The sequence below is a fragment of the Gopherus flavomarginatus genome, chromosome 2, assembly GCF_025201925.1.
Source record: "Gopherus flavomarginatus isolate rGopFla2 chromosome 2, rGopFla2.mat.asm, whole genome shotgun sequence".
Taxonomy (NCBI): domain Eukaryota; kingdom Metazoa; phylum Chordata; order Testudines; family Testudinidae; genus Gopherus; species Gopherus flavomarginatus.
In genome coordinates, this window is record NC_066618.1 from 177,628,472 (window position 1) to 177,653,340 (window position 24,869).

The 24,869-nt window shown below is 45.6% G+C and overlaps 1 protein-coding gene across 5 annotated transcripts in view; it reads left to right on the forward strand.

Annotated features, from left to right (window-relative positions):
* The first annotated feature begins 9,911 nt into the window (after positions 1-9,911).
* RIPK1 (receptor interacting serine/threonine kinase 1) overlaps positions 9,912-24,869 on the forward strand; it is a 53,905-nt gene continuing 38,947 nt past the window's right edge. For all 5 annotated transcript variants that reach the window (XR_007772546.1, XM_050939969.1, XM_050939971.1 and 2 more), the window contains exon 1: positions 9,912-10,019. The gene's annotated coding sequence lies outside the window, so the exon portion shown is untranslated. The remainder of the gene's footprint in view (positions 10,020-24,869) is intronic.

Here is a 24,869-nt window from a genome sequence, read left to right on the forward strand (position 1 = left end):
GGTAGGGGTGGTTGTTTAATTTTGGGTAGGGATGGGGGGCTGGTAGTGGTCTGGGAATAGAAAGGTGTGTGTCTGTATAGCAAAAGGCTTTGTCAAAGAAGAAGGTTTTGCACCATTTCATATAGATAGTCAGACTCTCTACTCACCGAATATCCTCTGGCAGATCCTTCCATCTTGCCTAGGAGAACTCTGCAAGTGGGAAAGATAATACAAATAGGACTATTAAGATGTGTGCAAGCCTCAACCATATGCTATCATCACCCTTGTCGTCCTCCTGCCTTTGTTGGGACCCTCATGTTAGGTTTTTCTGAAAGTGGTTTGCAGAATCTGCAGGGGAGGGATGATGTATTTGTTTTCTGGGGTGTGTAGTACATTCTTGGGTATTTGATTTATTTAAAATAACTAAAAATCCTCCTGTACTAGGTTTTAGGTGCCCTAACACACATTAAGAAGCAATTCAAAATTTCAGCAGCATTACATAATCACTCCAGCAAGAGCTTAGCCAGCCTGCCACCCACAAAAACTCTTTTCCACCGAAGCACACCCTTGCCTTCTCCAAAAACACATAAACATGACTTTTGCAGCATGCTTGAATGATCATCAAATGCTGCCAATATCAGAGCAAGTAGGATGAGGGAAGCAAGTTCGAGACTTGAAGATCTCATGGAGAAAGCCTTGTGAGCTGTCCCTCTCTTTTACAACGATAGGATCCAACTTGAGCCCTCCTGCTAAGCACAGTTGTGGCAGTATGGCATAGAGAGAGAGGCAGTGCCTTAGGTAGGCTGCCCCAACCCATTCTGTAAAGCTCTGGTGCTTTATAAGTTGTAACTAACATCTTAATCTCCTCCTAGAAACCAATAGGCAGCCAGCACAGATCCCGCAGGAGCCCTTAATGCTTTGTAACCTATTTGGAAGATACAATGAGCAGCTATAGCAGTTTCTGCCTTTTAAAATAGATGTATTTTAGAGCATTAGAAAGTTCTGGTGCAACCAGAAGAAATGTTTGACATAGTTACTGGTGACAGACTATTCATTTTAATGAGCTCTTGCATATTAAGCACAGAGGTGAATCACTAACACTTGTGTCAGCCCTAATGCATGTATTTTTTCATTTACCTTTCCCTGCTATTCTATGAAAATAAATTGTTTAATGGGCAAGAGAGTCAGAAATACAAAAGAATGAAGAGTACCATAATTAGTTACAAGAAAGAAAAAAACTGGTACCCATTGCAAACCTAGAATAAACAGTTTTTCATAGCAGAAAATACTATTTAGGGTGTTTTTTTAAATCCAGTAATGCACACACATAGCTGAAGGAAGGTGGGATGAGGAAATGATCAAGGATCTAGCATTTCAAGAAGATTAGTGCAGTGGGGTGTGAGGCCAGATTTTATGGTCAGTTCTGTTGTAAGTGGATCATTTCTGGGTCCTACCTGGTCCAAGCCAGCTGGGTCTGGGTCATGATTAGTCACTGTTTCTAGCTCTGGATCCCTAGTACACACTCCCAGGCTCAGACTTCTTGTCTGAGGCCCTTCCTTGGAATATGGGATGCTTCTATCCAGCCGCCCTAGATCCCAAAACCTGTGTCAGGAACCTCCCAAGCCCTCCAGTCAGTTTCCAAATGCTTCCCCAGAGCCTCACCTGGCCGGTGGGCAATCTGGGCTTCTAGTTTAACCCCTTGAGGAACCATGTGGGCAAGCAAGAGATACAGGCTGAGCAAAGAAATTTCTTAACCACCATCACTTTTCTCTTAAAACATTGGCAGAGGCCCTGGAGGTTTTTTGCCTTCCTCTGCAGCATGGGGCATGGGTCACTTGCTGGAGGATTCTCTGCACCTTGAGGTCTTTAAACCACAATTTGAGGACTTCAGTAACTCAGACATAGGTTAGGGGGTTGTTACAGGAGAGGGTGAGTGAGATTCTGTGGCCTGCATTGTGCAGGAGATCAGACTAGATGATCATAATGGTCCCTTCTGACTTTAAAGTCTATGAGTCTATTAGAGAGTTACCAATCTTTGAAAAGAACATGGGTCCTGAGACACAGCCTCCCCACGCCTGATCTCAGCCCTTCTGCGAGTCTAAAGTACGTCACTGTTCAGGCTGGGCAGTCATACTTGCCCCACTTGCATAGAGAGCTCATTGTTCTATAGGAGTAGGCAACTAGTTGAGTGACAAAGCTGATGGCCATAGATTGTAGTCTTGATGATCTTTTGAGGATTCAGTTAGCTTCCCTACCTAGGAAAGGCATCTGGAATGCAGTACAATAGGCTCCCGTCTGGCAAGCTTAGACATGTGTTCAACACCAATATATCTTTGTATCTTTTCTCTTTCCCTCATGCTGTACCTTACCATGTATGGGGGAAAAGTCACAATGCATAATATCAGTGCCATAATTTGCTGAATTGTATTACACTAAAGACAGCCCATTGGTAATAGCTCAGTTAGCAGTATGGCATCTATCTTCCTGTCTCCTTAGAAGTAGAGTCTAATGATGGGTGGTGCAACCACTTGCTCTGTGTGGGACCTGGCCCCTTAACTAGTAAATATTTGTTCCTACTCTCCAACCAGGTTTTGTTTGTTTTTTAGAGTAGAGCCTGTTCATACAAGGATACTATTGAATTGCAGATAATGGCTATTGCTCTAAGGTGCAGGTGACCTATAAAACACTGAAAGATATTGCCAAATTTACTTCAACACTTTTGTGTACCAGCTGCCATTTTTGTTAAACAGACATGGAAATATCCTGCGATAAATATTTATCACAGCCAGTTATCACTCAACTCTGTTCTCTTAAGCAAGTTTTGTCTGCATTTGAAGTTTTGCACAGTTTGAATATATAGGATATGCAGTAATTTAGGTTACATGAGAATTTGTTGGGTGTTTGCAAAAGGCAGCCTATAGCCAGCCTTAACCTTCACTACCAAAACAGATCTATGAGTCGGTTCCTAAATTCCTAAGATTTACAACTGAACTGTAGTAAAGCAACTCTAAGCCAGTTTCAGACGCCAATAAAGGAAGCAAATTCAAAGTGAAGTACAAATATACAATGCTGGTGCCTTCATCATTGCATTGTTCTGTGTGTACACAAAAAAGGGTACATGAAGCCCACTGCCATTTTTGCCGCCTCTACAGTTTTAATGTGTGCTTTTTTCTGAGTTCAAGGAGTGGTCCCCACTTACGCTGTCACTAGCTACCTCATTAGGAATAGGGAGGAATCAAGGGTAATTGCTTTGGCCCCTCACACTAATTAGCAGAGCTATTCAGCCCTGGAGTTGAATGCCTGATGCACCTCCCCCTAAATACTGTAGCAGCAAATGTGCTTCCCCTGGGGACTCTGGCACTGTGACTGGCTTGGTGAAGCACATTGCCTCCTACACCTGCCGTGGCCACAGTCCAAGTATGGGTCAATGCCTAATAGGGATACACCAATAGGCAGGGCCAGCTCCAGGCACCAGGGAAGGAAGCACGTGCCGGGGGCGGCCTATGCTAAGGAGTGGCATTCCGTCCACTGATTTGGCAGTTTGGGCTGCCTTTTCTTTTTTTTTTTTTTGCTTGGGGTGGCAAAAATGGTAGAGCCAGCCCTGCCAATAGCTGTGGGTTGGCTCTTAATGTTTGGGAATTTTGCCATGGACTTCAGTGGGATAATTTGGCTCTTGAAAGTAACTGATGAATTTTTTGTGGTAGGATATATGGTATGTTTCATGCTTAATTGTGTATTTCCTGACTTTGATCAGTTGCTGTCACAATCTTAACATACTGTTAAACATGCTATTATACTTTGTGAACGTTTACCTGTTTTTTTGTGTGCAAGATGTAGGTACCAGATTAAAATGTTTCCAGCCACCTAAATTAGTGTTCAGACTGAAGAAGGTGGACATAGTAAGGTACAAATGCAGTTGCTGTCCATGCATATTATTTACTTTTCAAAATTAGAGTCATCATTGATTGTTTCCAGACTGATCAAAGATATTATTCAGAAGACAAATGAGTATTCTGCAAAAAAAATTAAAAGGATGTTGTCATAAACAGATAGTTAAGGGTTAATGTCTCTCTTACCTGTAAAGGGTTAACAAACAGGGACCCCAAACACCTGACCAGAGGACCAATCAGGAGACAAGATAGTTTAAAATCTCGTGGGAGGGAAGCCTTTGTTTGTGGGTTTTGGGTTTGGTTTTGTTCTCTCTGAGTTCTGGACGGGGCTAGAGGTGTAACAAGGTTTCTGCCAATCTCCCTGCTACAGTCTCTTACCTGTTCAGAATTGTAAGTAGAAAAGGTGGTCATAGTCTTTTAATTTGTTTTTTTTTCATTTGCATATGTGTACTTGCTGGAAGTAGCTTAAATTGTGTTTCTGCTGGAGAAAGTTTCTTTCTATTATTTATAAGTTGAAAGACCCTGTAACTTTTTACCATCTAAAGTGCAGAGATAAACCTGTTACTTTTTTCTTTTTTTATTAAAAGCTTTGCTTTAAGACCTGTTTGAGTGTTTTCTCCTAGTTACGGCTCAAAGAAGCTCGAGTCTGTATTGCCTGAGGGAGGGAATGGTAAAGTTCCTCTTTGTGTTAGATTCACGGAGTTGAATCAGGTGATCTCCTATTGTTCCCAGGGCGGGAAGGAAATGGTTTATTCCCCTTTGTTGTGAGACTCAGGGAATTTGGGTCTTGGGACCCCCAGGGAAGGTTTTTGGGGGAGACTAGAGTCGATTAGGTGCTCTACTCTAAGTCCTGATTGGTGGCAGCCTATCGGATCTAAGCTGGTAATTAAGCTTAGGGAATTCATGCTAATACCCATATTTTGGATGCTAAGGTCCAGAATTGGGAATTATATTAGACAGATGTATACAGAGAAGTCTTGCTCCTTTGATCATTGAAGTCAACAGGAATCAATAGACTGCAGTCAGGGTAAAATTAGGCACATCTCTTAAATTCTATAGCAGCACAAATTGCTGAAAGTTCTAGCTAAGAGTATTTGCGAGGAAGTCACATGGGATTAATTCACCAGAACTGCTAATCAGTCTCCTATGATGCTGATTGTGAGGATACACATACTTTAAAAAAAAGTGTGTCAGGATGCCAGGCATAAGGGGGTCTTGAACGTTCTAGAAGGAACTGTGCAAGGAAGAGAGCAATGGAGAGCCATATCAGCAAGAGTTCAGACTAGCACTTGGATTACACTGGTCTACAATTTTTGAGAAGTCGTCTGCTTCAGAGAAAATGATATTTATTATGTATTTTGATGTGCTGAATTCAAATATGACAATTAAAACAACTGGCTACTCTAAGATATTTAAGTTTTTACATTTTATGTCCATGTATATTGTGTAGATAGTAGAATTTTAATCATAAATTGTAAACCTAGGTCTTTTCATGTGTTTATGGTTGCTTTACGTGATGATATTTCACCTGTCTTGTTTATGTAACACTTTAAAAATCAGCAAAAGGGTTCTATAAATAAAATTTATTATGAAACAAAAGGCAAAAAACTATGTACATAGTTTAGTCCTATTCAGTGTCTACTCGGCGCTTCTTGGCTTGTCTCTTGTATTCATTAAATGGAGCATCTCTTGTCACTGTCCAGCAATAGTCTGCAAGCATTAATGGGCTCCATTTGCCCTGATAGCCTGCCAGGAGATTCCACTGCTGTAGTCTGGAGCCCAACAGCTCTGCCTTACTCTTGGGTACTTCCAAATCCCTGACAAGGTCATTCAGTTCACCTTGTGTTATGAGGTGTGGTTCAGAGGAGGAGGATGGGAGAAAATGTGGGTCCTGTGACATTGATGGTTCAGGACCAGAAGTTTCATCCTCTTCCTCTTCCTCGTCTGACTCAAGTGAGAATGATTCTGGTGCATCAGGAACCAGCAGTCCTTCTCCGTGGGGTACTGGGCGTATAGCTGATGGAATGTTTGGATAATGCACAGTCCACTTTTTCTTTTTTGACACACCTTTCCCAACTGGAGGCACCATACAGAAGTAACTATTGCTGGTATGATCTGTTGGCTCTCTCCAAATCATTGGCACTGCAAAAGGCATAGATTTCCTTTTCCTGTTCAGCCACTGGCGAAGATTTGTTGCACACGTGTTGCAGCATATGTGTGGGGCCCACCTCTTGTCCTGATCTCCAATTTTGCAGCCAAAAGAAAGGTGATAGGCTTTCTTAACCATAGTGGTTATACTGTGCTTTTGTGATGCAAAAGTCACTTCACCACAAACATAGCAGAAGTTTATCTGCACTGTTCACACAAGTACAAGGCATCTCTGCTCACTTTGGCTAAACAGAAATGTGTCCCTTTGCAAAATCAAACACTGACAAATAAGAGAGCACGACACTGTATGATTTCTAGAGCTGATATAGGGCAATTTGTTCAGCAGAGTGATGTAAGCTTCGTTATGATTGCATCATCCATGACTTCTAGGAATAACATGATGCAATTCATATCATGTATGACACAATACCAGCTTCAGATTGCATCATTCATGTGTTTTGCCTCAAAAGCAAGTACTGTCCAAACCCAGTCATAGATTATTCATAGATCCAGTCAAAGGTGTATTTTAGTCATTTCTGGTTGCAATTGAGATCCCTTCCCTTTATAACTCACTTATCCTCTGCCATTCCCAAGTCAAGGGTCATATATACTGACCCAATAGCATATCTTGAAAACTAGAGCCAATCAACAATTTTAAGCATCATTTTCGTTCTCAGTGACCCAGAATTAGTAAAGTTGGACTACATTTATTTCAGAAGCATTTTAGCTGTAGAGCAGTGTAATTAGCTTGTATTAATAATGGTCTATTCCATCTGAGGATGCTTAGACCCACCAATCAGCTGAACTGCAAGTCTGCTCTAAAGTTATTTTGGAGATGTTTGATGGTCTGTGTTATACAGGAGATCAGGCTAGATGATCACAATGGTACCTTCTAGCCTTAGAATCTATGAAAACAAGACTTCTATTAACTCTAGAGATTAGAGAAAGAATCAAATTTCAGTTTGACAGTGCAATTGTCTCAAAATATTGTTAAAATATAGTGCTAATTATCTCCTTAAGTAAAGGAGTTCAGAACTGTCAGCTTTCGAGGGGGAGCGAGTGTCTACTTGCAAACAGAGCTGTCCTTAGGATTTATGGGGCCCTACACAGTATTATTAAACTGGGTGCCCCTATGCCCGACTTGCTCTTATCAACACAAACATTAAGCTTACAGTGTTCTACAGAGGTGTGTAACTATTATCTCCCTAACACACACACCTTTATACAGCTGGAGACACCAACATACTAGCCCTCTAGTAAGGAGACTGCAGCGTGTGCAGGAGTCAACCTGCTCTTACTTGCTGTCCCGGTCATAGATGCAGACTCTGTGAGTGGATGCTCTGAGGCTGGAACATCCATGGAGAAAATTTAGTGGGTGCATAGCCCCCAGCAGCACCAAGCTCCCCCACTCTGCTCCCCTCCCTCTGTGCACTGGTGGCCCTGCACTTACCAACTCCTCCCCCTCCATCCCAGTGCTTCCAGAGTGCCCTGAATCAGCTCTGGAAGGGAGGGAGAGGACCGGGGCAGGGACTGGGCGCACTCGGGGAGGAAGAGGGGAGGAAGCAGGGAAGAGGTAGATGGGGACTTGGGGAAAGGGGTTGAGGGGGTGTCAACCATCCCTCTGGCAAGATGAAAAGTTGGCGCCTATGGTCCCAGTGGTGCTCCAAATTTTCAGGTGCCCTACATAGTCGCATATGCCTAAGGACAGCCCTGCTTTCAAAATAAGTTAAGTCAGCCACTATAAACAGAGCAGAGAGAGCCATTACATTCCTCGGTGCCAAATCCTGGCCAGGCAAACAAAGTAGAAAAGTTTTGTCTACAGATATTTCAAGGGCATTGGGGGAACCAGAACCCATCCTAGAGAAAGCCCAGGGACTCTGTGCAGCCTTGTCATTCCCATGTCTGGGAATTTCCTCTTGGTGATGATGTTTCTTCAGTCATGAGAATGGGTATCTAATCTATACTGTTGTTTAGTGCAATACCACCTGAAGATGGAAATTCAGATGCTTCAGTGCATATTCTTTGGAAGTTAATATTTTTGTTCTTCAGAGAAACAATTAACAGCTCACTACAGAATTTCTGTGTCAAAGTACTCTTTAAAGATTCTGATGCATACATAACTATTTTACAAGTACTGGGTGAACTGTAAATTTCCTTGAACAGAAAGTAAATAACTCCTGGAATTTAGTAGTTCTGCTTTCATCATGAAATCTGTGTGTCAACTTATTAGTTACCAACTATTTCTCCTACAAGGAACTGATAAACTCTACCAGATTCGCCAGCAGAACTTTGAAGCTTCTTGAAGTACAACTATGCTAGGTTGTTCGCAGACCTTCTCATCTCCTTTTGCCCCACACTACTTACCTGGTCCCAATTACCATAGCATTGAAATGTCTCACAAACTTGAGTGACTTTATCCTCACAGGCATCCTTGTGATGCAGCGTTTCCTCTAATTTCTCCTACACATGTACCGACTGAATTTTGTTATGTGACACATCACCTCCATAGTGGGGCACATAAGAAAATTCATGCTGTGAAGGTGGTGCCAAGGGGTTCAAAGTGTGGGAGGGGGGCTTGGAACTGGGGCAGAGGGTAGGGTTGCGGGAGAGGGGAGGGTTCCGGCTGGAAGTGCAGACTCTGGGATGGGGCCGGGGATGAGGGGTTTGGCGTGCAGGCTGCCCAGGGGCTACAGCAGGGAGAGAGGACTCCCCCAGCTCTTTCTCCCTGCAGCAGCCCCAGAGAGGCAGGGGGAGGAAGAGGCTCCTCTCCCCTGGCTGCGGAACTGAGCCCCTATGTGTGGCTTAGTAGGCAGCTGCACAGTCGAACAGTTTAGAGGGAAACTTAGTCTGTGAGGTAGGAAAGAATTCTGTGCACATTGCACATGGAGACTGAGCCACAGAGATTAACTGACTTGCCCAAGGACAACACAATAGGTTGCAACTGGACCTCACTACAGGATGAAGCTCTCTACAGCAAAAATGTGCAAAACTAAGATTTTGTTTTCACTGGAGATTTAATCCAGGTTCAACCACGAGTTTTCCCTTTAACATGTTCTATATTCACGCATCAATGCTCCTCTATTGCTGCTGGACAGTGAGCTGTGGGATGGACCCAAAGTTAATTTATCTTGTGTATTGCTAACATAAGGTTAGCTACAAGGCAAACAAGGGCCATAGCAAATCAACAAACCTCTATAAACCCTTTAAAAAAAATCTCATGTGGAGGGGAGGGAGACAAGGCGGGTGAGGTAATATCTTTGATTAGAACCAGGGCCAGCTCTGGGCACCAGCATTCCAAGCATGTGCTTGGAGTGGCCCTTCTCAGGGGGCAGCGCTCTGGCCTTTTTTTTTTTTTTTTTTTTTTTTTTGCGAGCAACTCCGGCTTTTTTTTTTTATTTGCTTGGGCTGCCAAAAACCTGGAGCCAGCCCTGATTAGACCAATTTCTGATGAGGAAAAACAAGCTTTTGAACTACCTACAGCTCTTCTTAGGGTGCCCAGATGTCCCAATTTTATAAGGACAGTTCAGATTTTTGCATCTTTTTCTTATATAGGCTCCTAATACCCCCCACTCACGTCTAGATTTTTCACATTTGCTGTCTGATCACTCCTAGCTCTTCTTCAGTTTGGGAAAGGAAATCATGATTTGTGATCTTTTGAGGCTGTCAGTACGGCATTTACCCACTGACTTCAATGTGGCTACACAGTCTGTAAATCAGGGCAGAATTTAATCTTTGAAACTAGAGCAACCTATAAGAATAGAATGGTTCAGTTTTCCTTTAGCTTGTACAGATCGTCCCTCCTCTTCCCCTGCCTGCCGGCACTTATGTAGCTAGTGATCCAGTTTTGTTGGTGTGGTTTCTCATGACTCCTCCCACAGCTGGGGGGAGGAGAAGGGGAAGCGGCGTCGGAGAGTAGGTATCAGTCCAGGCTGTTGGTAAAAGTGCTGAAGCCAGACAGGAGTGGCTTGAACTTCCTGGAGCTAATGCTCTGTGAAGAGGCAGGTAAGAGAGCGCTTTCACTCCGTGTCTCGTTAACCCGAGACTAGATTTTTGTTTGTTTGTGAAGGTTCACTGAGTTACACTTAGGTCTGCCTGGAATCCGCTTCTCATTATTTTTCCTGGACGTTTGGGTATACATTCTGGATGTGTTAGTGTGTAATAATATTTAATATCAAGGGTTTTTGGGGTGATGAAATGGGAGAGGAGGGGGAATGTGACTCTTCGATTGTCTTCCTTCAGCAGACTTCCTTTGCTATTGCCGAAGAGGGAAAGTTAGTTTCAGTTTCTCAGCCCCATGTCGTAAAGGCCGATTTTTTTTTTTGCAATCTCTTACCAAATGCTAATGGTGGAACAAGCCTTCTATATCCCTTCCCCCTGCTCCAGCTCCCAGCGCATTTCAGCCTCCTAGAATATGGTAAATATCTTGTATAATATTTAGACAAACTTCCTCTCTTGCAAACGCATCCGGCTCCTGTCACAGGAAGTTTTCAGACGCGATTGTTGTGTCCTGATCCCACGATTCAGTTGCTTTTTCTGGTGTGCTGCCAGGGCTTGAAAAACTGGTCCACCGACTCCCAGCCTAAGGAGTAAGGCTGACCCCCCCCCCCCCCCCAACTTCAGACACGCCTTAGCCCCGGACAGCTGCCTGTCATTTCCCCGGACTCCTTTAAAGCGGCTAGGTTAAGTGGGGAAGCGGATCTGCAGGAGAGGACACGGTCTCTTTAACAGCCACCTCGCCCAGGAGTGGCTCTGAACTGTCCGTCTCTGCTGGGCGGAACTGAAAGGGAGCCGTGCGCACGAGGTGGGTCCCCCAGTTTGTACCCTGGTCCCGGACCAGAGCTGGGGCTTTCTATGCAAATAACGGTGTGATGCGATTAAAGAGTTCTCGACGCCTTGCCGGGGGGATGCTTTTCCGAACAGTGACGAGTATATTTCATAAATAAGCTCATCCACTGGGCTGCCTCCTTCACTGCCTCCTTTCGGTGACAGTCTCTGTCTACACAAGGCAGCAGTAGAAGAGGAGGATTTTTAATCTCCCTCTCTCCTCCCACCCCTGGCCTGAGGTGGGGAGCACCCCGGCCCGCTGCCAGCACAGGGATCTGCTCATCCTTCCTGGCTGGGAGAGTAGTGGGGATTTCCATACCCCATTCCCACATCGAGGATGGAAGGGGAAGTAATGAGAATTTTCACCCCTGCCCCCACTCTCCTGGCACTTGCTATGTGTACATCCTACCTGGGTTTTGGTTAAAAAGGCTCTCATTTAGAGGGTTGCCAGATGCCTGGTTTTCGACCAGAATGCCCAGTTGAAAAGGGACCCTGGTGTCTCTGGTCAGGACCACTGACCAGGCCATTAAAAGTCCAGTCAGCAGTGCAGGCAGGCTCCCTACCCGGCTCCACACAACTCCCAGGAAGTTGCCAGTCTCCCTCTGGCTTCTAGGCAGAGGGATGACCCAGTGCCAGGTCAGCTGCTCCCATTGGCCAGGAACCACGGCCAGTGGGAGGTGAGGGGGCCAGTGCCTGCAGGCAGGGGCAGAACTCAGAGCCATGTGCTTGTGCCTCTGCTTAGAACTCAGAGGGAGATGCCAGCAGCTTCCCTGGAGCTGCCTGAGGTAAGCACCACCTGGAGTCCACACCCCCTCCTGCACCCCAAACCCCTCATCCCTGGCCCCATCCCAGAGCCTGCACCCCCAGCCGGAGCCCTCACCCCCTTCTGCACCCCAAACCTCAGCCCAACCCCAGAGCCTGCATCCCCAGCCGGAGCCCTCACCCCCCTGCACCCCAGCCTGGATCCATCTCCTGCACCCTAAACCCCTAATTTTTGGCCCCACCCCAGAGCCCTCATCCCCCAGCCCAGAGCCTGTACCGCATCCCAACCCCCTGCTTCAGCCTGGAGCCCTCTCCTGCACCCAAAACCCCTCATCGTCGACCCCACCTCCAGAGCCTGTATCTGCAGCCGGAGCCGTCACTGCCAATCCCCCGCCCCCCGCACTCCAACCCCCTGCCCAGTGAAAATGAACGAGTGAGCAAGGGTGGGGGAGAGTGAGCAGGGGCATAGCCTTGGAAAAGGGGCAAGGCAGGGGGCAAGGGTGTTCGGTTTTCTGCAAATAGAAAGTTGGTAACCCCATTTATTCAAGATTTCAAAAGATGGGTGCGTGCAGGACACTAATGAAGCATAAAATATTATTCCCCTGAAGGATTGGGGCAGAACACAGTGACAGGGTGTGGCCTCGGGATAAGATACGCCAAGGGAGGCGTAAGAGACACTGATTTGTGGGTGAAGCTAAGGCCACAGGAAGGAACCCCCACCGTTCCAGCCACATGATCCAAGCAAGACTGGAGGCCCTTCAGTTTATGAAATAGGGAAGTCACTAGTGCTCCCCAAGAAACAGAACTACTGTTTTTTTGCGTGGTTATTCACTTCTCGTCACTTCACTAGAAAGTAGAATAATTGACATACCCCAAGAAACCACCACAAGTCCTTCAACATAATGAGCTTTAATCTACATCTAGTACATCTTTATGAGGTTTCAGATTAGTTATATGAAAACTGGCATTTAAAAAAAAAAGTCAGAACTGAAGCTTAAGTAATGACTTGAGCACCCAAATAATTGCTTTGGTGACAAGAAATTTTAGCTTTGGATCTTATGTTTTAAACAGGCTCAATATACTGTTGTCCTAGTAAAAAATAGATCACTGACCATAGCACCAGTGAGAATCCCTGTGGGGAAGACATTGTGCATGTCATCTGAGGTGGGGAGAAGATAAGAAGTAAAGTTCAGACTGCGAGAGGAGGACAACTATACTGAGTTGTAAAACGGAACTGGGCTTACAGAAAAATAATCTTACAGTTATGCAGCATTATTCCTTGTGCAGCGACACCTAAATGTATAACTTGCATGTCCACCTTATGAAGTATTGTAGCATTGGGGTTTTTAATGTAATCATTTATTTCTCATGGAATTTTGCTTCATTGGGCTTAAATTCATTCACATCTAGATGCTGGCAAAAGTCTAATTTAAATCCACATCCTCAAAAAGGTATTTAGGTGTCTAACTCCTATTGAAATTAATGGGAATTAGGTATCCACGTACCTTTTAGGATCTGAGCATGTGTGTATAATCCCAAAAGGTGCTAAGTATCTCCCATGAGACACAAAGTGCCCTGGACTCCCATTGCAGGTCCTCAGCACTTTGCAGAATTTGGCCCCTAGTTGGTGTTGGCCCTCAATCAACGAGTATTTCACTCTTACAATTTCATACGAGTCCTGTTTCAACATTTAGGATTATTAATATTCAAACAGTTACATATTAGAAAATATATGCCCAGTGTTCTATTTTATCAAAGTGACCTTTTCCTCACTTGCAGTTACTTACATTAATAAGTGATATGGGACAGGATCAGAGCCTTAGATTGTAAGCAATTTGGGGCAAAAACTGTCTTCACTCAAAAAGAACGAGGAATACTTGTGAGTACACCTTAGAGACAAGTACTCCTCATTCTTTTTGCCCATACAGACTAACACGGCGACCACTCTGAAACCTGTCTTCACTCAGGAAGTTTTACATTACTTAATAGAACAGTAATTCCAAATTTCAACAGAATTGGTGTAGTTTTAAAGGCCTGATTTTCAAAAATGTGTATGCAGTTCTTGCATGTGCATACTGGTTATGTGGATGAGAAATGATTAGTTAGTTGTATTCTTGACCAATTGCATGTGAAAATGCCTGATTTAGAGAGGTAAGTTACAGTAGGTGTGCAGTTGTGTACATGCATTTTGAAAGTCAGGCTATGAAATAGCACAAGGAACTACCTTCCCTGCATCACGTTAAGTATTAATTGTTCTGCTGTAGAAGAAAAAAGAGAGGACCCTGAGGACATGAATTCATTTCTTGGTAATATAGGACTGTGAATAGTGTTTGTGTTTAAAACTGTATTTTTAGGTCTACCCATGTATTGTCACTGAGTTAGGATCTTAATGTTATAGGATCTTAATGTTATAGGTTTATAGATTTTAAAATGCATTTAGTCACATGTTTATATTACATGGCTTTCTTTCATTTCAGCGAAAGGATTCCCGTTTTCTCAGAGTGTTTTTTTAGCTACACACTTTGCTGTTTTCCTCCCATTGCATTCTTTGACGTAAAACTTTAAAATGATATTACATCTGACTTCCACAAGTTTAGCCTTCCAACACCTGTATGTGGTAGGGCAGCAATGTTCACTCCATTTCATACATGGGGAACTGAGGCAGAGATGCAATATTGGCAACCTTAAGTGTTCAAAAGGCATGAGTCAGGGCTAGCCTCCCACTCCCTGCCCCCCAAAAGATGATTTTAGAAAGTTAATTTTGGATTCTTTTTATTTGCCTTCTTGTTTGAGTCTTTATGGGTCACATTTTAAAAAACTTTTTTCTGCAACCACCAGGGCTAGGAACTATTTTTATTTTTAAAATGAAAACTGAGATTTTCATGTAATCACATTAGCCCACAATCTTCCTTACTTATTTCTTGCTTACTTATTTTTACCACACTTTAAGAAAGGATATTGTCAGAAGACGTGCAATAAAATCAAGAGTTGGCAACACTGCCAGCAGCACTTGCCCAAAGTCTGGAGCAGAGCTTGGAATAGAACTCAGATCTTTACTTTCAGTCCCATGAGATTATCCTCACAAGTGTGAAAATCCAGACTGAGGAAGATATAGGGTAGGTTAAGAGCAGCTAGAGTATGAAAAGATGGATCATTTGATAGCTTTAGGTGTCAGAAATATACAATACAAATACTTTGTCTTCATATAGCAGGACCTTTTATTTAAGGATCTTGAAGTGCTTTTACAAGTTTAGTTAAGCCTCACAGCTGCCTTATGAGATCAATGATGTGCATACCATATAGCAGGGGTTCTCAGACTGGGGGTTGGGACCCCTTAGGGGGTGATGAGGTTATTACATGGGGGGTTGTGAGCTGTCAGCCTCCATCCCAAACCCCGCTTTGCCTCAAGTATTTATTATGGTGTTATAAATTAAAAACACTTTTATATATATTTAAGGGGGAGAGGGGTCACACACAGAAGATTGCTATGTGAAAGGGGTCACCAGTACAGAAGTTGGAGAACCACTGCCATATAGCATGGCCCTTGTATCAAAACTGATAGCCATGTATGGCAGGGGCTTACCTTCCATCCATGTGAATGCAGCCATTGCCCAAGTTTCCTTGCTTGTAGGATAGCTCTCCAAGTAACTGAAACTATATCCTTTCAAAGTAGTGACAGGTGATAAGAGAAGACTCTGATGTAGATATGTTCCATCTTCTCTTCTTAGGCCACAGGCTCCCTGTCAGGATTCCATGTCAGTCCAGCAGCACCCCGCTGGTGGACTCTCAGGGAATGATGAGCTCAAGCATAGGTCCTTTGACAGAAGAGCAGGCGTTGGTGTAGCAACACACTCTCCCTTCTCTTTCCCCGAGTTTACTCCCTTTGCTCTCCCTTAGTTTCCAATTCAAGATGGGTTTTTCTAGCTCTCTAGTCAAAACAGTCTCTCCTCCAGGTTCCCTAGCCAAAGGCAGGCCGGTTGCCATGGAACCTTGGTGTGCTAGTTAGTCAAGTAAAGGCTAAAGCTCCATTATTGATTCTGCCCTTCCCCTGCTTGAGGAGCAGAAAAAGGCCAGACAACCACGTGTCAGCATTCACAGTTGGTTTAGCCACATTCTAGACACCCACTCACTTCTCCCACGCCTTAATGCAGTTAGTTTCCTGCTGCCCTAAAAGGCTAATCTGCTGCAGCTGCTAGTAGCCAACTCTTGACAACAATACCTTTTTCCCAGGTCTGTGTACTTGGGCTACTGTAATCATCCAAACCTATTAATTAAGCCCCTGGCCAGGGTTTGAGGGAGAAGAAAGCAACCTAGCACAAACCCAGGTAGCTTCTTAAGTCTTGTCATCGTTACAAAAAAGAAAAATAGATGTGTTCCTAACTCAAGTTAGTTAAAGGTAAAATCCTAGTGAAGACAAGGCAGTTTACAATTTTCACTTTAAACTCAACCTGCTAACTTGTGTGGAAACTACAAACTGCCTTGTCTTCACTAGGATTTTACCTCTTCTTAGTTAACTCAAGTTAGCTAGCGCAAATAAGAGTGCGCATCTTTTTTTCCCCATAGTCAAGATGAGGTCATAAGGTATACTTTTACTCAGCTGCCTTTTCAGGTTTTTTCACCAGCTCTTAACTGGCTTTTTCCAAAGGCTTTCCCAGGCTTTTCTCAGACTTAGACTGAAGAGACTAACAACTCTGTGACTTTCTTTATGGTGTATACAGGTGTTAGGTAATAAAGCAAGTCCTCACTCACCTCTCCAGCACCCGAGTTCGTGCGGAGTTGGTATGGGGCACACAATTCTGTCAGAGACCAGACACCAATGCGTTGATCAACGGGCTCACACTATCCTTAGCTCTCAAAGCTTTAGATTAAGTGTGGCCCCTTTATTAGGGGTGAGCATCAATATTTATACACAGAAGTAAACAAAGTGATTAACAAAAGATAATGGTCATGCATAATCAATCAATATTTTACAGGAAAAGCAAGTTTAACAAGTAAATGCATAGAGATAAAGGCTAATGGCTACTTAATAAAGGGGGTGTCATGAGTAGTTTGCAGGTCAGTGCTTTGTTCGATAAAGGGTTCAGAAAGGATTATGCAGAGACGGCCAGTCTGGGTGTGTTTTGGCTCCCCAAAGTTCACCAAAAGTTTAGACCCAACATTCCTCCATTTGTAGCTTTGAGATAACTATTAATCAAAAAGCTACACCCTATTTCAAGATCTCAAGGGCCGCTTGGCAATTTCAGCCTGGGCCAATTCGAAGAGAGTAAGGCTTTTAGCTGAAGTGGGAAAAGAATAAACTGACTTACATGAGTTTATGAGGGAGGGGACACACTGAATACAGCAACACAGTATTATAAGGACTACTATGGCCCCAACAACACCCACCAAGAGGTTTTTAACCCACCCAAGTCCGGGCAGCCAATTCCATAAGGCTCCCCACCAATCATAAGGTGGCTGGCCAGAGGAGTAGTTTTTAGCCATTTCCCTTAGGTGTTTGGTACGTTGAAAAGTGTCAGAGTAGGTGTCATTTACAAAAACACAGCATTCTTCATTTATGAGGGCGCAAGTTCCTCCCTGGGCTGCTAACATCATATCTAAAGCCATTCTGTTTTGCAAAGCTAACTGGCGCAGCTGGGACATTTCCCCGGCCTGATTTTCAAATAGGGTTGCAGTTTCATTTGTCAAAGATTCTAATAGTCCCTGTAGGCGGATGATAGCACCCTTCAAGCTAGTGTGACCAGCCCACCGCTGCCAGGACAAACCATCACGGAGATTAATATCTCTGTCAGTTTCACGGATGTTACGAACGTGGGGAAAATGAGGGGGAGTGAGGGAGATGCGAGAAGGCGGTGCTAGCCATGCCAAATAACATGACCCTGCCCAATCAGGGGAGAGAAAATAATAAGCCTTGGGCCCGCACACCCAGTATGTTCCATATAATGCGTTTTGGGTATTCCATTTCTCAAAGTAGGAGGTAACCCACCACCCGTTGTACCACTGTTCCCCTGGTAACGCAGAGGGGTCGTTGTGTGAACTGCAGAGGCACAATTTGGTAGTGTTGTCCTCAAAGGGCAGTGTAGTACTGCTTGAGCAGTTGTAGAAGGCAATTGTGTATCCTTTAACAATTAGTTGGACACCCTCGAGATCTGAGCAGGGCTTTTTAAAAACTGACTCTGAAAACCTGCCCCTCCATGAAAAAGTTGAAAAGGTTGGATCGGGGTGAGGGATCCACATATGGGATAAGTGGGATGCGCAAGGCTTGAAGCCAAGATTTTTACTAAAGGCGGTGCCATTAAAATATATGTTGCATTTACTTGTTCCCACAAAAGTTGACCCTTTTTCTTTAACAAAACACAGTGATCCTGTTTGATTGGTTACCCTGAGATATTTGTTAATTGGCACTCCTGTTTTGTCCCATGTAAGATTGGGTTGGACTGGATCTTTTATTCTAGTCGGTGGCATCCAAGTCATATTAGCAGTGGTTAGGGGAATGGGTGTGAAGGGGAGTCCCTGTGCTGCATTTACTGGAAATTGAGTACATACCCAGCAATCACTTCTATTTCCTAAAATACGAGTTTTAACCTCGTGGGAATATCTAATAAAAGCATTATCTTCATAAGCAGAAAATAAACTAAAAAAGCATAAAAAAAAACATACAGTTGTCAGAATAAAGGGTCCTCTCATTTTTTTCGAGTCAATTTAAGTCTAATGTCTGAGAGAGGTAAGCTGGTCCACTGGTCGAAGGCAGTGTCCTCAGTGGTGACAAGAGCTGCTGGTCCGTCACTGTGGTCCACTACGGCTGGCTTGACGTGGGAGTGGTGGATCCAAGATTTGCGTCCTTCCAGGAACACTGCAGTCTGGGTTGTCAAAAGAACCTGGTGGGGTCCAGTAAACCTTGGCTGGAGGGTGTCGTCACGAACGAACTTTTTGGCCCAGACGAAGTCCCCTGGTTGGAACGGGTGGATTTGTTCCTCCAGCGGCACGGTCTGGGAAAACTGCGAGGCTTTCCAAAGGGTACGAAGGTGAGCCTGTAGGGAGAGAAACTGACACGCGGTCATATGATCCCCTCCCAATAGTGAAACATCAGCACGTGGTAGCGCCCCGCCTTTGAAAGGGGGGTGTCCATAGAGCAGTTCAAAGGGGGATAATCCCAATGCGCGGGTTGGGCGAGTACGAAGGTGAAACAGGACCAAGGGAAGTACCTGAGGCCACTTTAATCCTGTTTCCTGACAGTATTTAGCCAATGTAAACTTAAGTTCCCTATTCATACGCTCAACTTTCCCGCTAGACTGGGGGTGGTAGGGTGTATGAAAGGAGTGTGAAATGCCCAGTCCTTGTTCTAAACGGCCAAGGACATGACCAGTAAAGTGAGGTCCGCGATCTGAGTCGAGCACAAGAGGGATGCCAAAACGGGGTACAATATCTCTAAGGAGAATCTTCGCCACTGTGGCAGCAGTACAATTAGCAGTAGGAAAAGCTTCGACCCAGGAAGTCAGAGGGCAAACCAAAACAAGGAGGTGCTTTTTCCCAAAAGCCTTTGGCATATCTGCAAAGTCAATTTGAAGATGTTGAAATGGAGCAGCAGGCGGAGGTCTTCCACCCTTAATTTTGTTAAGAGGCGGAGCAGGTCCATTACGCTGACATGTGCTGCATGCTTTCACTATTGATAGGCAATAGGGTTGAATGCCTGGAGCATACCAAAAGCGAGCGATAGTGTCCACGAGGGCGTGCGTGCCGTAGTGACCCCCTTTATCATGGTGCCAGCGAACTGCCACGGGGTATGTGGAGCGAGGGAGGCAGGCTCGGCCATCTGGCATAAGCCAGGTCCCTTTGACCAGAGTGGCCCCGAGGCTTTCCCACGATTGTAGTTCAGCAGCGGGTACTGGTACGGGGTGCGGTGGAGTAAAGGAGGAGGTTGCAATAGCCAATGTGGGCATGGCTAAAGGTAAGGTGGCAGCCTTCTTGGCGGAGGCGTCAGCCAGGGCATTCCCACGGGTAACGGGGCTACTATCTTTAGTATGGGCCCAGCAGTGAACTACAGCCAGGACAGAGGGTTTTTGGAGGGCGTCCAAAAGCTTGTGGATGAGGGGGAGGTGCTGAATGGGTTTACCGGCAGCTGTCTGGAAACCTCGAAACTTCCAGAGGTGGATATGACAATGCACAACTCCAAAAGCATATTTGCTATCAGTAAAAATGGTAACGGTCTTACCAGCGGCCAACTGGCAAGCTCGGGCCAGGGCATAGAGTTCAGCGGCTTGGGCTCCCCAGTTGCCTGGCAGTGAGGCGGCCTCTTGAATGTCCCATTCAGAGGTGACAGCATAACCAGTGAAACGCTTGCCATCAACATAGAAGGAGCTTCCGTCCGAGAAGAGGATGCAATCGGGGTTGTCCAGTGGCACGTCAAACAGGTTGTCTCTTATCTGTAAGATGCTGTAAACTACTTCCACACAGTCGTGCTGATCCTGGAGGACTGGCAGGTCAGGAAGCAAGGTAGCTGGATTAAGGGGTCCACACCTTTCAAAAATTAGGTTAGTGTCTTCTAAGAGTTCGGCCTCTAGCTGTTGCTGACGATGGGCCGAAAAGACTTGGGTTGTGCCCCTACGCAGAAGGGCTGACAAGGCATGAGAGGTCCAAACCGTGGTAAAATGACCCAGGGTTAGGCTCTTTGCCTTTGTGATCAGCAGGGCAGCTGCTGCCAGAGTCCGGGTGCAGGATGGGGTTCCCTGAGCGACAGGGTCGATTTGCTGAGAGTAAAAAGCAAGCGGGAAATGGTGGGGCCCGCTCAGCTGGGTAAGGACACCACTAGCAATTCCGCCCCTCTCGTGGACAAAAAGGTGAAAGGGTTTGCTGTAATTGGGGGGCGGAGAGACATGGAGGAGGCCACACTGTCCTTCAGTAACTGAAAGGCTTGAATAGTGTCCGGGGACCACTGCAAAGGGTCAGGAGCAAGGTTAGCAGTGAGTCGGTGGAGCGGTTTGCTTAACTCCCCGCAGGACGGCAACCAGGGGCGACAGAAGCCAATTAATCCTAAGAAACCTCGAAGTTGTTTCTTGGTGTTCGGTAGAGGGCAGTTTTGAATAGTCTTTATGCGGGCTGGGTCCATCTGTCTTCCCTCTGGGGTTAACATGAAGCCCAGATATCGGACCTTCTGTGAGACCCACTGAATCTTTTTAGGGTCTACCTTGTGGCCTCTGGTGTGTAGGTATAATAAAAGTGCCTTACCATCGATGCGGAGGGCAGCTTCTTCGCGATTACCTAATAGGATGTCATCTACGTATAGGACCAGTGTGGATCCCTGCGGACTGGTGAAACCTTCCAAGTCGTGGCGGAGGCACTGGCTGAAAATCGTGGGGCTGTCTCTGTAGCCTTGAGGAAGTCGTTGCCAGACATAACTTTGTCCCTCCCAGGTGAAACCAAAGAGATACTGAGAGTCTGGGTGCACAGGAATGCTGAAAAAAGCTGATTTTAAGTCAATAACAGTGAACCACTCAGCATCCCAGGGGATTTGGCTGATGATAGTAGCTGGGTCAGGAACTACTGCATGAAGAGGGACCACATACTGATTAACAACTCGTAGATCCTGTACAAAGCGCCAACGAACAGGGTCTCCGTCCTTTTTAGGAGGCTTTTTGACAGGCAGTATAGGGGTGTTACAGGGAGTGCGCTGAGGGCGGACTAGCTTTTGTGCAATGAATCCCTCGATAATGGGGCGGATGCCCTCCCGGGCTTCCAGCGACAGGGGGTATTGAGGGACTGACGGGGGGGTTAAGGAAGGCTTCACCTGAATCCTTACGGGCTCTGCCGAAAGGAGCAGGCCAACATCAGTGTCAGAAATTCCCCAGAGGGTTGAAGGCAAGTCAGTGAGGTCAGGGGAGAGAGAGGGGGGTGTTTCCCAATTACCCTGAGTAGGGGCCGAATCTCCTAACACTGTCATCAATAATCCTACCCCTTCAGGAGTGCAGGTTAAAGTAGCCTCAAGCTTACAGAGTAAATCCCGGCCCATCAAAGGGATCGGACAAGCTGGGGAAAAAAGAAAACGGTGAGGAAAACATTTATCAGCATAAACAACATTCAAAGGCAAAGTGAGTTCCAGAGACTGTGGGTTGCCCTCCACCCCAGTCGCAGTTTTAACCTCAGAGGATAGCCAGGGAGAGGGGGCATGATTTAAAAGAGAGAAAGTAGCCCCAGTATCAATGAGGAAAGAGACAGGCAGTCCCTGGACTGAAAGGGTTAAACGAGGCTCTTTGCTGGGAGGGGAGAAAGTGAGAAAGGAGCCGGCTAAAGACATTAAGGAAATAAGACCATCACATTGTTTGCCTTCGCCCCCGGGGTACCGTCATTGAGGAGGCTGAGTGTGCTGCGGCTGCTGCTGTTTCCCGTAGTTGATCCAGGCCTGGGGAATGGGCTGAGCTGGTGGTGCAGGGGTGTATTCCTCACTTGTGTAAGCATCTGCGGATGCAACCAGACCCTCTGGGCGTCCCCAGGGGCATTCACGTTTAAAGTGACCGGGCTGTCCGCACTGAAAACAATTTCCTGATGGCTGGGGTCGCCAGGACCCTCTTCCCCGAGCACCCTGGAATCCCCTGCCACGGCCACGGCCTTTGCCTCGAACACCGCCGTGAAAAGCTAAAGCCATCAGCTTATATTCTTCCTTTTTCTCTTTCTTTTTACTACTTTCCCTTTCTTTCTCCCAGGCAAAATCAGCTACGTCCAACACTGAAGTGACTGACTCACCTCCCCAACCAGGGCGAAACTTTAAGAAGTAATCCCTTACAGGGGGCACCGACTGATTCACAAAAAATGAAATAAGAGTAGGGTGGTCTGCTTCTCTCTCAGGATCCATCTGAGTGAACATTCGGGCCCCCTCCAATAGCCTCGACCAGAACTTTCTGGGCGGCTCATCAGATTCCTGCCGAATCTGCATGAACTTAGCCTGATTAGGCGAGCGGCGAGCCATTTCCTTGAGTCTCTCTAACAATCGCTCTCGATCTGTTCGCAGCTGAGTCAGCCTTGGCTGAGTCCAGTCTAGGGGATTCCAGCCAGCGGCCAGATCCCGCCTATCCATCCAAGTATGATTAGCTGCATTGCTATCTCCCCATGTCCTTTCTGCCATCCACAATCTACTACGTTCCTCTCCGGTCAAAACTCTACTTAACAACTGATCCACATCCGTATAAGTAGGATTATAACTTAAAAACAATCTTTCTAGAAGTTCTATGATCTTTCGGGGATTTTCCCCAAAAGACCCTGACAACTGTCCCCACTCTTTCAAGTCCCATTCTAGCCATCCTTTATATTCCACAATATTAGCATGTTGTAACCGTCCATCATTGCCCATATAAGGTTGATCGTGCACCTGTAAAGGCATCTCTCTAACTATACTTTTATTACTCGCAAGAGATTTGACGGGGACATCCTCTGGGCTATCCTCAGGGGGGGGGCATGCACCCTGCCGTACCTGCTTGGACATTAGCCTAGTAACCACTCCTCCCGAGGTTTGCCCCTCCATTTCCTCCTCATCCTTCTGCAGAAATTCCAATCTGGTATCCTGCAGATTCCCCTCTGCTACAAGGAGAGAGTTCCCCTGCGGAGGAATAGGGGCAGGTGCAGAGGGGACCAGCTGACGAGTCAAAACACGCCGTGGTCTACACCCTTCATCGAAATAACCTGGAGGGGGTTCACTCTCGGGAGAGTACCTGACTGCCATAATTTTTAAAGATTTCCACAGCTCTGCTGCTGTGTCCCAACAAAACCAGTAACATAACTGTCCCGGATGGTCTTTTTCGATCTGGCTCTTTACTCCTCTTAAGGCAGCCTGTTCGAAAGAGCCATACGAAGGCCACCTCATCTCCGGGTCGGCCAATACCGCGGTATACCCAGTCCAATTCCTTACACATAGTGTGTACAACTTCTTCCTAGACATTCCTGTCTGTACTGGGAGTTTCCCTTCGTTCCATAACTTATTTACAATCCCCAACGGACTCTCAAGAGGCACGCTAGTCCCTTGACCCATGGTGTCTGACAGGAGCCCTCCAACTGGCGTTTACCCTGCTGTCCAGTACACGACCCCTCAATATTGAATTGGCTGGGAGAAATCTCCTGTGGCGCCTTGCCAATTCATATATGAGTGGTCTGACCACTGGACAGAGGTACCGCACCAGAAGGAATCCCGGACGAGCCCCCAAATTGTTAGGTAATAAAGCAAGTCCTCACTCACCTCTCCAGCACCCGAGTTCGTGCGGAGTTGGTATGGGGCACACAATTCTGTCAGAGACCAGACACCAATGCGTTGATCAACGGGCTCACACTATCCTTAGCTCTCAAAGCTTTAGATTAAGTGTGGCCCCTTTATTAGGGGTGAGCATCAATATTTATACACAGAAGTAAACAAAGTGATTAACAAAAGATAATGGTCATGCATAATCAATCAATATTTTACAGGAAAAGCAAGTTTAACAAGTAAATGCATAGAGATAAAGGCTAATGGCTACTTAATAAAGGGGGTGTCATGAGTAGTTTGCAGGTCAGTGCTTTGTTCGATAAAGGGTTCAGAAAGGATTATGCAGAGACGGCCAGTCTGGGTGTGTTTTGGCTCCCCAAAGTTCACCAAAAGTTTAGACCCAACACAGGGATCCTCACAAGAAGTCTTGATCCTTTCATACTCTCCCTTTATTCTCAGGGAAAGGGGCTACTTATATTCCCTGGCACCTTCTGACAGCCTCTGACTCCTATCAACCTGAGACTACATTTCTCAGAATTCCAGTCATTCTAGATTGAAACTAGGGTAGGGCTGACTCTTAGCATGTCTTAGAGAGCCAGCACACCTTGTTATACTGTGAGAAGAGAAACTTTCTTCTGTGCTTAACAAACCACAATCTCTGCTGAGGGTTTGCACTGTTTATGCAGAGTGTTAGTTCATAATTCATGAGTGTGTTAAGGCAGGATCCTGAGGCTCTGGGACTGGTGATCTGAGGGGCTTGAAGGAGTAATAAGAAACAGTGTAACTCTGCCACTTTTACTCACATTGAGTAATATCTCATTCCACAAGTGGTCCCATTGATTAAGTGCTAGGCATTTTTAAAATCCCACTGTGTCTGTCTCTATCTTTAGGTGCCTAAATACCTTTTGAAAATCTGGTCCTTAACCTCTCTGCTCTTCAATATTCTCATCTTTAAATAGGGGTAATAATACTAAACTGCTGTACATTACAAGCTGAGAACTGATTAATCAGTTTTTGTACAGTGCATTGAGATCCTCCAGTAGAAG